The sequence below is a fragment of the Ciconia boyciana genome, chromosome 17, assembly GCF_034638445.1.
Source record: "Ciconia boyciana chromosome 17, ASM3463844v1, whole genome shotgun sequence".
NCBI classification, from domain to species: Eukaryota; Metazoa; Chordata; class Aves; order Ciconiiformes; family Ciconiidae; genus Ciconia; species Ciconia boyciana.
Window position 1 is genome coordinate 8,347,108 of NC_132950.1, and position 15,448 is coordinate 8,362,555.

Consider the following 15,448-nt stretch of genomic DNA (forward strand, 5'->3'; position numbering starts at 1 on the left):
CTGAAGATCAGACGACATTGAACACTGTGCCCATCAGTGCTTTGAGCAGGTAAATTATCGCTCTAACCAAAAGAGCGGGACATATTTTTTTTTTAAACACAAGATATTTCTCTCTGATAGTTCAAAAGTTGTAATCCTTGGAGCCTATGTATTAAATACAGAATTCTATCAGACTGTAGCAAATTCTCAACCTCTGGTCCAGAGCCTAGCAGACATATCAGACCTTCAAATAAAGTAACTGTTGATCCCTGCCTAGATGGCTTCATTTCAAAGCACATTAATCTGCAGCCTTTCACAAACATCACATGTAAAGTTATACTTCTGAACTGCATTTTCCATTAACAGTCAATAGACAAAATCAGCTCAGGAAAGGATCAGACACAGCAAGCTATACAAACACCTCCTAAAGTTTCTCTGACATATTTTATCATTCCTGTTCTGTTTGGGGTTTCTTCCCCACCTCTCCATCAAAAAAAGCAAGCTTTACAGGTTGGACTATCAGCATAATGAGACAAATTTAGATTTATCTCTTAAAGCTGCTTTTCAGATATGAAAAATGAAAGAAAAAAACTACAGTTTCTCTTTCAAAGCAATACTACAGCTCACTAGTTGTGTGCTTTATAGTAGCTATATATCTATTATAGTACCTGTAATTCATACCCGAATGACAAGTTCTAACATAGAATTCTTCACCATTAACATTTATTATACTTCATCATTCATACCACATTCATTAGAGTACATCTTCACCAACTATGTGATGGTCTAATAGGTCTGAGTCATAGGTACTCCATTTAATCAAGAAACTGTGTCAGAAAGCAAGCAGTTTTAGCTAATATACATTGTGATACCTAGTTGCAAGCTATAGTACCCAAACACTCAAATGTATTCCTAAGTCCAAGCTTTGATTTTTCAAACAAAAAAACCTTTGATTTTTCTCTCTCAACTTCCATGCAAGTCCATGTAAAACTATGGCATATAGTTAACTGTCAGCTCAATCAAACGCTTACTGATGTGATAACTACTTCCATCACAGGCTGGTGAACATTTATTATTAAATGAACAACTGGCTCCATGGTATAAGGATGCTCAAACAATTTAAGGTTACAAAAGTACAAATCTTAGTTTGATGAATTGCTGATGCCCTTACTTGTGCTACCTCACCAGCTTCACATGCAGTCTTCATAAATATGTGGAAGATGACTAACTGGATTTTATATATATATACATCTGCTACACCTTAAAAACTTCAGTGAGGAATAAAGACAGTAATACTGGATCTGATCAAAGCTCCTTTTAGTCCAATATGCTGTGACTGACAACGGCCAGCAGCAGGCATTTAGGGAGCACGTACCAGGATTTTCCCAACAAAATCTCCAGCCAGCCTTCTAGTGACTCCCGGAGACACAGCTTGTGGCTCAGGGATTCCTTGAGTCAGAGCCTTTCTGTTTAAGATTTCTTAACGGCTTTCTCTTCCATTGGCTTGTCCAGCTGTTTTCTGAACTACTATAAACTCTCAGCATTCACAACTGCTTGTTGCAAGAAATTCTACAGTTTAGTGGCACTTCACATGAGAAACCACCAGCTTTTGTTCGCTCTGGACCCGCTACCTTCCTTTGATATCTCTAGTTTTCACATTGGAACAGACCAAACATCTCCTTCATATTCTTTTTTCCCCATTGCACATGTGATTCTGTAGACTTCTATCATATCCCTTCAGCCATATCTTTTCTATGTGGAAGAACCCTAGTCTACTTGGCTGTTCCTTGTCAACCACTTCCAAACCTTCTCTAGTTCTGGGATACCCATTCTGAGGCACAGGGAGCCAGAAACATACACCAGATTCTGGGAAAGCATGAATAAATACTCATCCTGTTCTTATTCTCTTCCCTGACATGCTGACCACAGTCAGGTAGATCTGAAGAATCAGGGGATGCAGAGGGGATCAGGAGAGCAACCACTTGAAAATCACACACAAATATAGGCCAACTACCGTACGATTCAAGGTTCTTTCTAGTTTATCTCTGTCAAGTTACATCTTCTCCTTATTTTCTCAAGATTCAGTCAAACCCGCAAGTTGATCATTAACCCTGGTGCTGAAAGTTCAATCCACATTCACTTTGTATGATGCTATAAAGGCTATTTCTCCATTCATAAGAACTTTAGTGTACAGATTTAGGTTTGTGTCAGGACTGTTGGTCTTGAAATCTTCATTGATATAAGAATCTTTCACAACCAACAGCAATAAGAGGTCCTGACCGTCTCTTCAGATTCTGTGCTAGACATGGAAAGACAAGGGGGAGGAGGGGGACACAGCGCACAAGCGTGAACATCCTTCATCCATCCAGTAACGTTAACTCAAACCCTGTATCTCATAACCTACAAGTTTTACATAATACATATGAAAATATTCAGTCTAATGGCCTTCCTACTCAGAACTGCAAGTATGATCATGTTTGTAGAACCATAATAATAAAAAAAAAAGTGAAACAAAGAAAAGCTGCCAACAGAGGAAGGCAACAGAAACAGCATTAGAGGTTATAATTGTGTTCAATAAGAGAGGTGGGAAGTGAAGACAGGGGAAAAAAAGAAAAAATGAAGTTATCAACGGTGGGGGTGCATTCTTCTTCCTCCCGGAGGGAACGGACAGAACAGAAGGAAGAGATAAGGGTGGTAACAGTACAGGAAAATACATGGTTACATATTGGCAATTACAAGGTGGGGAGGGAACTAAAGGATAGGGATTCTGTGGAGGATCTCATTTCTTTCAAGGCAAAATCAACACTGTAGTACAACAACGCATAAAATGACACTGAAGTACGATATTCCTTCCCTCTAAGCCTCCTTTTCTTGTTACAGACATTTATATGTGCCTGCACGCTCTCCTAACTTGATCTCTCTACATGCCCTGCAGACCCCATCTTATCTTCCAGTCTCCTATAGTATGAGCTTGTTTACACTCTCTGCCGGGGGGTGTGGGGGGGGAGTTTTGCCAATATTTGCCTATAGAATTACCACCAATATTCTGCTCATCTCTCCCTGTCTTACTACCTTAATTCTGCAACTGTGGATGTAAGTATTTGGCTTCAACTCTCATTTCTCTGCAGGCAACCTTATGACCTTTAATCTAAAAGGATCTGCCTCTCTCTTCAGCATCTGCTCGCATATATCCAGCAGACACACATTATTCTTCATCAATCTATTTCTTGGTCAGCGAGGGCAATGCCAGCTTCCTGCTGTAACCTCTCCAAGTTCCATACGTTCAGATTATGTTTAAATATGGCAGTCTTTTCGCATAAAGTTGTAATTGTGTGTGTAGAGTGTAAACAATCGGATCTGGGCTTTCCTCACGGCTGTATCTTTCCATTAGTCATGACAAACTTTGTCTAGCTCCACTCAAATTCAATCAGAATCCTCCTTTAAAGCTCCTCGCTGTTAACTCTCTCTGCCTCTCCAATCCTTCCACTGGTTCCCTCTTCTCTGACAGAACAGAGGCTGCTCATCTTCATTTTCAGCACCCTTGACAAAGTACGATAGAAGAAATCAACTTCCAATTCTGCTCAGTCAACGACAGCAAGATTCTATTTTTCAGACAAGTATTTTCATACCTTTTCATGTTATTCTGCAAATTTCAGAGGTCTCTCGTATAAACATTTATAAGAACTGTTACAGACTTTGGATTTCTGCCTTAAATGTCTCACAAAGATAAAGTTAGGATGTGAATACTTTCATACAGCTGCCAACCAGGCTGGCAAATTGTCTGTCTCTCTGAATACTGACAATTAGAAGGGGCAGAAAAAAATATTCCTTGTTTTGTACTTCAGAACCCAGTCCATTCTGCTATAGTGTCCCACTTCACTGACATTCCCAGACTCTGTGGTAAAACATAAAGCATGGGGAAACCCAGCAGTGTCAAATGCATAATATTAAAAAAAAAAATAAAAATTTACAAGAGAATTAGGAGCAAAGAGTCAAAAAAGAAACTGTTAAGTCTGAAGATACCCAGCTGAGAAAAAGCAGTGACAAGAGTAACAGTTTCAGGAACTGTGAAGAGATACTCGGCCCTGTGTTAATTTGAGCTTCTCGGGCAAGCAAATGATTTCACAATGTTTATTTCTAAAGTATGACAATATTTTTCTCTTCAGCCAGCTCAAACTACTGAACAGATCCGATTCAGACTTCCCCTTAAAAGCTACTGTTTGCACTTACATTTGTCATAGGTGGAGAATTTTGAGTAAGTTACAAATCATTAAGAACTGGATTATTATAATGGCAACAGTCATAGCATAATTTCAGATTTGGTTTCTATGAGGCAATACTAATTTGAACAATCTCTCTTGATCTCCAGATCTCAAAATGCTTCAGAAAGAAGCAGAAGTACATACTATCTTCAGTATACACATGGGAAAATAAGTCACAGAAAGGTTAAGAAACCTATCAAAGACTACCCAGGAAATAGTCAATGACTGAATCAGAAATAGGACTCAGGTCTTGCAGCACTTTAAGCAGGCAGAAGCTAGCACTGCCCGAGAAAAGCAGTTCTTCACTCGGGAAAATACAGCAGGTTAAAAACTGTGACTATTTTTAGCAGGTCAGTTCCCCAAAACCATTTAATGCATGGCCACACAAATGTTTACGCCAGCAGAAGGGAAGGGGTCAAGAGGCCAGAAGGACGGCGGAGTCACCTACTCGCTGTTTGTGGAACCACGGCCCTGCTTGCTGGAATACCCTGTCTCCTCCTCTTACATTCACCTTCACGGATAAAAGACCAGTCTCATGGGTAGACTCAGTTTTTCTTCACATATACGAAACAAGCTAACACTTTTGCATTTAGAGTAATTTTCATGCCATCTTGAAGTACTTAGCCAACATTTGCTAATTAAATTTCACATCCTTTTGGGAATTTTCCTCATCTTGTTTTTGAGCAAACTAAATGTGATATAAAGAGTGCAAAGAATTAGATTACAGTCATATAAGGCTTAAACCGAGTTGAGGGATTTTGTTTTTAAATCAGCAGCCTTAGTAAATTGAGCTCTGATGTAACTAACCTATGGCAGAACAAGGAAGGCTCTGCCTTACGCAGGGTATCTACAATGAATCACAAAATTAATTCAGGGATATTTATTCGAAGTTTACTCTGGTGAGAAAATGAAGAGTGAAGGGACTGTTTCAGCAGTGGTTAGAAAGGCTTTATCCAAAGCATAACAATACTTGTGAATAATTCTTTCGGTGATTTCACTTTATGAAAAGGTAATGAAACAATCTCATGAAAAAAAAAAAAACCAAAACAGAACAGGCCATATTTGAGGACCAACCTATTAAACCACAGTAACTAGATTTCATGAATTACAGACCTGTGTCTATCTTCATGACACAACACTCCAACTCACACACAATAACACAAAACTACAAGTCGAAATTCACGTAAGTAAGACGCTTCAAGTATATTGCTAGATTTGCAAAACAAATCTTCCTAATAGTATTTTTATTTTGTCAGATAGTCATAAATCTGTTCAAACACTCAAGCAAAAACATCAAATTTGCATCTTGGGGATATGCCACACACAAGAAAATACTAACATGTACATTTCTGACAGATTTCTACAAATAACTTAATGGGTCCAACCTCCATATAAAAAGTTATTTATTAAAATTAATAGACACAGTAAAAGGCTAAGTATTACTTACCATCTAGAACTCCAATGCTTAGAAAATTAACGGTACCATTACAAGCTAGAACTGACTTAGCATTCTAAAAGTCTTAACTAAAAAAGCACTAGACACCTCAAGAGCAGTTACTAGTCCTTCAGTCACTGCCTTAATGTCTAATTATCAGCATAGTCATATGACAGTTATTCAGAAAAACAACAATGAAAAAACTTAGTGATAAAGAAGAGAAGTTTGGGTTCAAACTGATGTATGTTAACATTTCAAGTCTGATTATACAAAGTTCTGCAAAGTATTGTGGAATGGGATGGTAAGTGAGAAAATTAGCTACAGGATCATTAGGTAGGACAATCCTAAAAGATACAGGGTTTTCATTCAAGAACCTACTAGAAGGTTGATGCCTGAGCAGATTTAAGATAATTTTGTGCTTTAAAACAAGAATTGAAGGGAGTGTATTCCAGCTACAATATCCAAACTTACAGGTGTGCTTGTAGGTATGAAAATCTGTTGGGCATACCCCCCAAAAGATGAAAGATTCTTTGCATGCTACAGGCAAAAAATGTTAATAGGTCAACACTGAAATTAAAGACAATTTAAGTAACGGCTATTTAAACACATTCCAGAATACTGTGCTTCCCGTTTTTGCAGAAGAGACATCATCCTCAAAGCTCAGGACCTCTTCCACAGTTTCTTTAATCTTTTTCCCCTCAATTTTATGTTGCAGAATACTCTTGTAGAGAAGCTTGTAGTGAAAGCATATGGGCATATGCTATTAGAATGAATAGAAACAATTAACATATTCTCTCCAAGCTGAGAACAACTGACTGCTGAATTTTCCATGGCAATTCCGCATGTGCAAATGCTTTTTCTTCTTCTGTGACAGATTATTTAAAATATACCATAAATTCCTGAGAACTTTAATCTCACGTAGTTGCACTCTCTCTACTCACGAGGTTATTGACGTAAAAATTGCTACTTCTATCCCCGCTAGAAATACAGTAAAAAAAATTAACATCTATAAGGCTGGGTTGTACAAGCAACACTAAATAACATTCTCTCCATTAATTATTAATGTCATATGAATGAAGCCATAAATACAGCAATGGGGATATTTGAAAAAAGAGGCTAAGAAAAGCCCAAACAACTGAATTTGACCCTTCTCACACCCTGAAATTTCCACTAGCGTACAATATAGTCTTATTTCTGAATGTCCAAAGCATTAACTTACAATTATGCTATACAGTGTCTGACTCATATTCTACATGACATGGAAGCATGGTATACTTTAATTTATCCAATTACAGAAGTGACAGAAGTCAAGGAGCATTACAGCAGTCAATTCAAGATGTCACATTTACTCTATACTAGCATGACTTTTGCATCTGCATTAAGATAGCTAAAAAATTAAAATAGAATTTTATACTTCAAATTTTAATAGAAAAAGATTCTCCATTAAGAGACTATCAACTCCTTAAAGTACTTGAGTAATAGCTTTTGAAACATTAAATATTAAATAAGTATTAAAAGAGTACTTAAAAATTATTTTTGTTGCCATTCCAAAAGGTTAGTATTGGTTGCATACTTGCATATGCAATTTACAACCAAACTGTTGCCAAATCTCAGGATCGCATTGTTATACTTCATCTTTAAATAACAGTTTCTCTCTCTCCTGCTAGGTAACTACAAATACAAATAGAATTCATGCTCTACCAAAATGAGGTCGATCAAATTCAGCTGACAAGATACTCTTTTCCAGGAAATTCTATTTTAATCTCTCCTGTAATTTATGAGCTTAAAGAAAAGGTGCTAATACACGATATCAAGACCCAGGCTATACACAACTTTGCCATATTATACGGGGGATCATAACAGCACAAACTAAGACTGTGTTAACATCTTAGGAAGTTTCTAATCAGCTACCCACTTGCCTCACAAAAAAAATGGGGTGCTGAGTGCATACATTTCAAATAAGAGTACATATTTTCAGCATCCACTCACCCATTAACATGCTAACACACCGGGGTACAGAGAATCCCTGAGGGAGGAAACCTCCTATTCTGACTTCTATCGAGGAACAGCACTTACTGATTGTGAAGGAGCCTATCCAGCTCTCTTCTGCCAAGGAGGGTCACAATAACACCAAAACTATCCAGAAGAGGTAGGAGGAAGTCCTCCCTTCAGAAATGGAAATGAAGGATGTAGACATTTCCTTGACTAAAAGTACCACTAAGCGATGATTTAAACCAAAGAAGGGTACAAACCTTACAAGGTTTTTTGGTTTTAAAAAGTAGACAGTTTGTAGTCTAAAGATATTTAAAACTTATTTTGGTTTTCCTAGCAACACCAGATTCTCGTTCCTGGTTGTCCCAAGGTAGCAGATAGCACGCAGTTAACGTACACCACAGAAAGTTTTCATGAGCCAAAGACCAGAAACCAAAGCTACAGAATTGAATGTCCAAAGCAAACCCTACAAAGTCCAAACAGTGCGCATATAAGGTCTCTCATCCACGAGGGTAGACAGCTTTTTTCTGAGATAACTGCAGCAGTCCCCAAACCCCAGACATCTACCTTACCCCTTTTGAAGGGCCCCATCTCTGCCACAGGGGTAATTCAACTGGTTATGAAACATCAACCGAAGCATTCAAACTTCACCCACAAAACCATAAGGTGAAATGGAAACCTACCCAAGCATCCTCCAATGTACCGGTTTGTAGCACACAAGAGGTTCAAGAGATGCTACCCAAACAGCAGTGATAAGAACTACGACAACTTTCCTCGGCAAGTCATCCTCACTCATGAGTCAGTGCCCAGCAACTCACTGAGGTTTACTCAAATTCACCTATTTGCTCACATTTCACCTATGATTTAGAAATAACCATGATGATCTCAAACTTCATATATATCATACACTATGCATAAAATATTATTTCAAAACAACAATTTTTGCTTCTCCATCTTGGACTGAAAGCACAGGCACTTTAAAAAAGGCTAAGGCACATTAATTTATTCCTCCACTGTTAATCCATCTGCAGGTAAAACTCCTTTTGACATCATCTAACATGCAAGAAATTATGTGGTCACAGTTTTAAGTTTCCAGCCTCTCCTTGTAGTTCATTCATTATCAAAAGCATATCTGTAGTGGTAGCTTTTTAAAGCAGCTTTGGTTTGGAAAAAGAAATATAACTTGATTAATCCATACTGACGAAACCCATAGTTCCACTAACTACGATGTATTATAAGAGAAACAAGATACTATAAAGAGGGATTCAGGACAAACCAAGTATCAGCCTCATTCTCCTCAGCTGACTGGGTTCAAATAAAATCAAGTCTAGATTTTAACTAAAAATACAATAAGGTTAAAATAAGAATTTTTTTTACTGTACATAAGAGCAATGCCTAGGCCTATTCAGATACTCCACAGGAAATGCACCAGGGCCTTCTGGAAACAAAGTTTATTGTTACTACATTTATGATTAAGTTTGAGATGTTCTGCTTTACAGGGAATACAACAATATATAAAAATATAACTCCAACTGAGACTCAAACAACAGCCTCCAGGTCACAGAAAAAGGCAAAGAATGAGAGACATCTTGAACTATGAATGGTATAAGTAAACCTTTATATGTGTAAAAAAAAAACAACCCAACCAGAACTCATGATTCTACATATGCATAAGTCTGATCTTTGAGACCACAGTGAAACATCAGCACCTATAGAAATAATGACTATAATGGAACAGGTAAGTGACCACATTTATTAAGAAAAGTTTTGGGAATAACATTCCAAGAATGCTAAACCATGAAATTACACTGATTATATGGCAGAATCCCCACCTTTCAGATGCTACTCCTCTGTCAATACAACATTTCAGGTAGCATAAAAACAGAAACAAGAGTTGAAGAATATGAACACAAGACAAAACTCTACAGTGGATAACCAGGTATATACAATTTTTTTTATTTAAACTAATTCCTCTTCTTTTTTTTTTTTTCCCAAAACTACTATTAATGAGGTTAAGAGTACAGCTGAACTGTAATAATACACCTATCTAGTTCGCTGAACAGCACTTGAACTTGTAATGAACTTACATAGGCTTAACTTTCTAACATTGACAAACAGGACAGGAATCAGTAGGTTTCCTAGCTGATTTCTATTCGTGTTTGTTAGACATCTTCCTTGAAACGTTAATATATTTTAATCTGTTTAGGAGAGCATCCGCTTTTGAAAGCGGCCCCAGGTCCTGCCCAGGAACCCCACCAGTAATGGCCCAGCAGACGTTTCACATGGAGCATGTGGCCTGTGCCCCGCAGCCAGGGAACGCTACTGTAGCTCTTTTCAGCTCTCGACGGGACAAACATGCCTCTGACTTCATGAAGACTACAAAGAGAACTAACCAAATGCACTTTCCCTGCAGCACAGCATAAGGCACAACTGAATGTGTGGCACGAGAGGAGCTATTAAAAGAGACATCATACTACTTTAAGCATATTTTATACTTTACCTCATCCTTTTTCATTTATAGGTGTTCCTTCCCTCGCCATCTTTGTGAATGTATTTTCATTTTCAGTTTTACCCAAGACTAGTCACTTGACGTGCACAGAATTTTTAAGTCCTGGTCAACAGTTTGTCCAGGTAATCTGTCTGCATAAAAATTTCATTTCTGAATTTTCTACTGCTGAGAGTTATGAACAATAGGATTTTTCAGAGATGGCTGATGCATCTTTGTATCAATACAGTGTCTTAACTTTGCAATACCCTTTGTAATCATAAGCAGGTGAAGTCACTGGCTTCAAAACCACATAGACCAACATCCTCCTTAAGCCTGAAGAAAAAAACTGCATATCAAATCAGTCTGGGAGTGGCAACATTACATGAGTGGTTTAGACATGAAGCTATTCAAGGACACAGAAATCTCTCTTAGGATACTGGGAGGAAACATAGCTCCAAGGTAAGATTGAGTTTTCTGTATGCACACCAACTCACTAAACTCAAGCCCCAGTAGGCCCAGGCTACGGTAGTCATTTAACAGATGGTGGATAAACACTGAACTAGCACAGAAGGGGAAGGGAACATCACAAAACATCATTACTAGATGGAGAATCATTGAAGGAGAGAGAAACTAAAATGGAAGATATATTCAGCATGTTCCTGGCTATTTGCATAATGTAGAAATAGCACAAAGTAAATATTTACAGACAGCAGTCCTGCATAAGTCCGAATTTTTATCTGGAGCATTTACAGTAGAGAGACAAGGTAACACGTTCAGTTAATAGCTTGTCATCTGAAACACTGATTCAGATTTGCCTAAAGAACATAAATGACTTGAAGAGTTCAAGACTGGCATCCAGGAAACGTTTCTTTGCATTATGAAACCACTGTCTGGTTACTAGTCTGTTCTCAAGACTGTACTGTGTTGCAGTGCACCTGCATGAAGCATAGATGCCTTCCAGCTTCAACAACTGTTAAAATCTTAAATTTAAGTTGCTACACACACTAGAACTCCAAATAGTATTTTTGATCATGCAAGAAAACCTTCATTAAAACTGTTTTCTAGGCAAGCATAAAAGAAGAGGAATAAAACATTTCCCCAAAACTATGGCTGAGAGCTTTGAAAGAGTAAGTTAAATGCCAACATTAAGAACATAATACATAAAAAAATAAAATATTTTTCTCTAATACAGAAGACTTTTTCAGTTACTTTTATGCATTTAACAGTAGTTGAAGCACAGTCAGCTTCCCTTCCCTGCGAGCATCTCTCACTCATGCTGTAACTGAAAAATGAAATAACTTAGATGCAGTTAGAGAACCACAAGAACTGTGGAAGGGGACTAGAGGGGGAAAATTGAAAGGAAGCTTTAGAGTCTGTCCCTACTTTTACCACAGTTTTTGAGAGTTTTCTAGATCCCTTTAGATCACAATGAAAAACACGTATGCCCAGAAAGAGCAACTAAAATGAGTGGCTGTAGGAAATAAAGTGTATTTAAAATAAATCACCAGGAGCACAACATAGAAAAGTGAATACACTCCGATTTTGTGCATGTAATTTCAATCTGGTGAGTTACTTTTAATTGATTTGTACAATAGCTAACAAGCTAGAGAGAAGTAACACTTGTGGAAGCAAACACTTGTAATATCCTCTCCACACACTGAAAATTGCACATTATAACTCTTAGAAGATTCCAAAATGCTGCTCTTTCCCATGTTTCAGTAACAAGTTTAGGTATTTTAATGACCAGTATCAAACAGTATATTTCAAATAGGCAAACTATACTGCACAAAAAGCACAACAGAACTTTTTTCCTTAGCAGCCTATACTATATCACATAGAAAAGCGACGTCAAGAAAAAATTAACCATGCTTTCGCAAAAAGGGTCACTGTAGTTGGCTTGTTTCCTCTGAACTTTTGAATCCTTGGGATAAGCACGAAGGTCTTTCATCCCTCTGCACAAGACACTAGATTTCAGCTAACTAAAAATCCACTTCAGATATTACATACTTCCTATCCAAATGTCAAGGTTGTTTAGTTAATCAGGAACAACAACATTCTGCAGAATAAAATCCCAGTGTAAAATTGCAACAGATCTGCACAGTCCTTACGTGCAGTGACATAACACTATGTGTCCACTTATTCAGGCACTTAAGTAGAGTGGCCATGGGCACAGCTTACCACAATAATGATGTTTTTTAGAATAGCACCATTTTTTTCCCCCTCAAATCACACTGTCTAGGATAAAAATCCCTACCTGAGCTCGAGCAGTTCATAACTGTAGTGCTATACCTAAAAATACTGCATAATACAAGCATGTTGCCACAAAACCAAGTATTCAGAACTAGACATCTCCTTCTCATTGTAATACATTGTCCCTTTTTTTTTTTTTATTCTTAGGTTACACCAATATTTACAGCCATGAAAAGGGAAAACACTTGTTAAGACCATGTCTGTAAAACAAGAATAAACAGGTTTTGGACAACAACAGATTGTTCATACTATCTACTTACCTACTTTGAGCCTGTCTAACAGTACATACGTCCATCTAGAATCTTGTTTAACTGCAACCGACTCGATACTCACAGTTTTTTTAAGTACAGAAAAATCAGTAAGAACAAAGTTCTTTACCATCAAGTCAGAATAATTCTAGAAAAAGCCACTTCCATTGTGCCCTCCAGCAGCCCAGAGATGACAGAAGCTGGGGATGTTTACAGGTCCTATATGAATAATTCAGCGTCAGCATCAGCAACAACTCCCGACCACTGACAACCTCAACGTAGGGCTGGAGCAGGCGGCCACGATGCACCTCCAACACGCGAGCTCTGAGAGCAGGACATCTTCAGGAACTAACGCGCTCCTGGCCGAGCGTCCAAGTGGCCGATTTTGAAGAACTGGCCCTTTTTTTTTTTTTTTTTTTTTTAACTTGCACTTCTCCTACCTACAGGGCAGGGATGAACACCGAACACACCGATGCTCTGGGATTTCTCCAAAAACTTCCCCGCAAGGCCCATCTCTCCAGCCACCCCCCGCCCCACCGGACCTTCCCGCACACAAACGGCGTAAATGGAGAAAAAACCCCGCAGGCACCGGGCACCCCCCGCCCCAGCCCACACCTGATCCGCCCACCTCCCCCACCCCCGGCGGCTCCCCCAAGGACCCCCCTCGGCTCCAGCGCCCTCCCCCCGGGGGCGAGAGCGGCTCTCTCGCCGGTGAAGAGGGAGGAGGAAGGGATGGCCAGGGCCCCCGCCTCTTCCCCCTCCTCCTCCTCCTCCTCCTCACAGCGGAGGCGCTAGGCCCCGCTGCCCCACCGGGCCGCGCCGCCCCCCCGCGCCGCCCCACCGGGCCCCCTGCCCTTACCGACGGCGCGGCGCTGGGGCGGCCCGGGCGGCAGGCTCTGGTGGGGCTGGACGGTCGCGGCGTCTCACCTCAACCTCAGCGCCACCACCACCGCCATCTTGCCTCCCCTCCCCCGGCTCGGTGGGCTCCGCCCCCTCTCACCAGGTCCTGGCAGCTGCTGAACAAGCGGCGGCGCCGCGGCTCGGTGGCTTCTACCGCCCGCGGGGGCTCGCCCCTTCCTCCCGCCATGCCGGTGTGGGGCGCTGCCCAGGCAGCACCAGCCCGCCAGAAGCCGTGGGCGGGCCCGGCGGTGAGCGGGCCGGCCGCTATGCTCCTTCCAGGACCCGCTGCCCGGTGCGGCGGGGAAGGGTTCCCTCCCCCTCGCCGCTGAGGGGGCTCGGGGGGGGGGGGGGGGCGGCCGCCATGAGGCGAGCGCGGGGCGCGGCGGCGCTGAGGCCAGCAGGTCCCGTCACACCGGCAGCGGCTGCCGGTGGGCGCTGCTGCGGGGGCCCGGCCCGGCGGCTCTCCCGGTGATGCTACTGACCGGAGGGGTGGGAACGCGGGAGAGCCGCACCGCCTCGCTCTCCCCCGCCGCATTACGGGCGAATCGATATAAATTTATAATAACTGATAACGAGCCCGGAGAGGGGCGCGGGGGGCACCTGCGGAGCCGGCAGGCCACGGCCGCGCCGATGAATGGGGCCTCTGGAGCCGCGGGCGGCTCGGAGCCGGGGGGCGGGAACCCGTCCCGAGCCCCGAGCATCGCCCGAAGGGCGCCCGGCCCCCGCCGTGCCCTTCCCGCCCCCCGGGCTGTGGCACCTCCGCGGGGGCCCCGTCAGACTCCCGCGCTGTCACTGACGTCGTGCCTCTGCCTCTAGCGACGAATGACTTCTGAAAAATGTGAGAGAGGTTTAAAGTCTCAAATGTCTTTTTATTCCTCTCCCCCGAATGAGGACCATGTAGATTGCTCCCTGCTTTTTCAGTGAGGTATTTCAAATCCGCATGGCGTTTTACCTGCAAATATGTGATTCCAGATGCGTTAAGATCACAAATGAACCTCTTACCAGGTTTACTATGGGGAAAAAAGAGATACCATTAGGCAAGGTTAAATTATCTCATTGTTGTTACAATTTCCATTAAAGACGAGAAGTCGTATCCCACATTTGTGGGATGTTTGCCCACACGATTATTTATTCAGACTAATAAAGCAGGGGCTCACCCTGTGGCAAACAGGATTACTTATAAACCATGTATTGTACTAAGTATGTAGTTATTGCAGTAGCTGAGTTCCACTCTGTTAAGTGCTACGTTAAGGTGACACGACACATCTCCAGGCTAAAGCGTTTGCAGTCTTTAATCCCAACACGTGCCGATGACTGCCTCTGTTCACTTGGAAGTTAAAAGTGTCTGAATAAAAGTCTGCAAAGACAAGCCAGGCATACATTTTGTGAGGCGTTAGCTGCTCTTCAGATATTGAATTCCTCTCAATTTCTTTCCTCATTTCATTCTTTAAACCTACCCAGCTAACATACTCCACCACTGCTGACTTAATACACTTGTCTTCCATATTGCCTGTTGTCTTGAAAAGCAAAGTTTCCAAGCCATCCTGTATCTGATCGCCTTTTTCATGTTTATTTTACTACTTCCTGTCTCCTTTTGCTCTGCAACCTTCTCCAATGGTTGACTTCACTTCTAAGAGGTACCCAAACGGTTTGTTTTTCCCTTGCAGCCACGCTTGGGATAGCCAGCAGATTTGCAGATAGCAGAACGTGTCTGAAGATAAGCTCCTCTTGCCCTGCTTTTGAGGTTTCCCTTAACCCGCCTCTCTTCCACAGTAGTGCAGCGCAGGGATAAAAGGTACCACACGCTGAAAAGCTCAACTTTTGTCACTATTTGTTATTACTTCTTAACGTGCCAGCAGGGTCAGCTGCTGTGCTGTAGGGCCCGGGAAACGAC

The 15,448-nt window shown here is 41.3% G+C and overlaps 1 protein-coding gene across 4 annotated transcripts in view; it reads right to left on the reverse strand.

The window, feature by feature from the left end:
• Positions 1-13,673, reverse strand: part of NCOR1 (nuclear receptor corepressor 1) — a 75,938-nt gene extending 62,265 nt beyond the window's left edge. The window contains exon 1 of one of the 4 annotated variants that reach the window (XM_072881840.1): positions 13,655-13,673. The gene's annotated coding sequence lies outside the window, so the exon portion shown is untranslated. The other 3 variants (XM_072881837.1, XM_072881839.1, XM_072881838.1) reach the window with 3 other exon arrangements.
• Positions 13,674-15,448: the final 1,775 nt, after the last annotated feature.